Below are 1,806 nucleotides of genomic sequence, written 5' to 3'. Positions count from 1 at the left end.
TTTACCACAGAGTTTTGGCCCAAATACCAGAGTGTCGCCCAGAAGTTGCTGGCCTGACAATGTCACTTCCTACGCAATGCCAACAACGTGACCTCGGCCTTTCTCTTTTTCCTGGTAAGTCCTCCACCATCCCCCACCAGTTGCCAGGAGGGACCTGGCAACTGTACCTACTGGTGAAAACCAAATTGTAACCCTCAGGGACTAAGACCTCTTATTTTTGTGGATAATTATCGTTCCAGTGGGCTCAGAACTCTGGGAGGAAAATTCCAAGAGTAAGGATTCTCCCTTACCAGCCTTGTTACCTCTCTGACGGGGCCTGGCTACAGCAGTACCCTACTCCAATGTACCATACTAACAATTTTTGGCTATCTCACTGCCTTAAAAGTAAAGGTTTCCCTTGCTCGAAAGGCAGTCAAATCCGACTCTAGGGGGCGGTGCTCATCTCCGTTTCCAAGCCAAAGAGCCAGCGCTGTCCAAAGACGTTTCCGTGGTCATGCGGCCAGCATGACTAAACGCCGAGGCGCACAGAAGACTGTTACCTTCCCACCGAAGCGGTACCTATTTATCCACTTGCAATTTCTTGCTTTCAAACTGCTAGGTCGGCAGGAGCTGGGGCCAGAGACGGGGGTTCACTCCATCTGCAGCACTCGGTCTCGAACAGCTGAACTACCAACCTTCCAGCCTGCAGCTCAGCGTCTTAACCACTTGAGCCACCGCAGCTCCTATCTCACTGCCTTAGAGATTCCTAAATACCAGAGAATCTGCACTTTGGCACAATTCAATGACCTGCCCTCGGCTTTTCTGGAAGGCAGGTATCTTCACTTTCCTCATTCCTAATGGGGCTGCCCTTGTCAAACGGGAAAGGCCGAGACAGTCGGTCACGCATTATTACGCTGCCCCCACCATAACGAAATGCGTTCCCATTATATTACGCCAATTCCCCAGGAAGATCAGAGCACTTCTGGACTTGCCTCCTCCTTTCAGGCTCCTCTAAAGAAATCGCTCGTAACGTAAGGAAGTTTTGTATCATGGCACGCGCAATATGAGAGCAGACGGTCAAGTCTTCAAACAACGGACCACCCCTCTTGTGAAACGTGTGTGCGAATTCTGAAATGCCGAATTAATAATGGCACATATGAGTCTTCTTTTGCGGGTCTTGGTATGGTACGGTGCAGCTGTATTGTTTTTTATTCGTCCTTTTGGGAGCTGATCTCATATCGAAATAAACTGAACTGAGCCATGGGGAATCTTCCATGGCGCCCAGCGAACTGCTGTCCTGGGAGGTTCAGAGGTTCAGACCCTGCATAGTATCCCTGGACTTCCTTGGTGGTCCCCCATCCAAGTGTCAACCAGGGCTGACCCTGCTTAGCTTCCGGGAGCTGATGAGATCAGGCTAGCTTGGGCCATGCAAGTCAGAGCAAATGACATACAGAGGTGGTTGACTATTGCCTGCCCCTGTGTAGCAACCCTGGGATTCCTTGGTGGCCTCTCACCCGAGTACTAACCAGGGCAGACCCTGCTTAGCTTCCAAGATCTGACGAGACTGGGCTAGCCTGGGCCATCCGGGTCAGTACCATCAAGTTGCGGTGGCTCAAGTGGTTAAGACGCTGAACTGCAGACTGTGAACTGCAGCGCTGTCCGAAGACGTTTTCCGTGGTCATGTGGCCGGCATGACTAAACACCAAGGCGCACGGAACGCTGTGACCTTCCCACCGAAGTGGTACCTATTTATCTACTTGCAATTTCTCGCTTTCAAACTGCTAGGTTGGCAGGAGCTGGAACTAGAGACGGGAGCTCACTCCGTCA

This window comes from Gekko japonicus, unplaced genomic scaffold, assembly GCF_001447785.1.
Source record: "Gekko japonicus isolate JY-2015 unplaced genomic scaffold, Gekko_japonicus_V1.1 scaffold5562, whole genome shotgun sequence".
Classification (NCBI taxonomy): Eukaryota; Metazoa; Chordata; class Lepidosauria; order Squamata; family Gekkonidae; genus Gekko; species Gekko japonicus.
Note: the sequence above shows the minus strand (reverse complement) of the source record.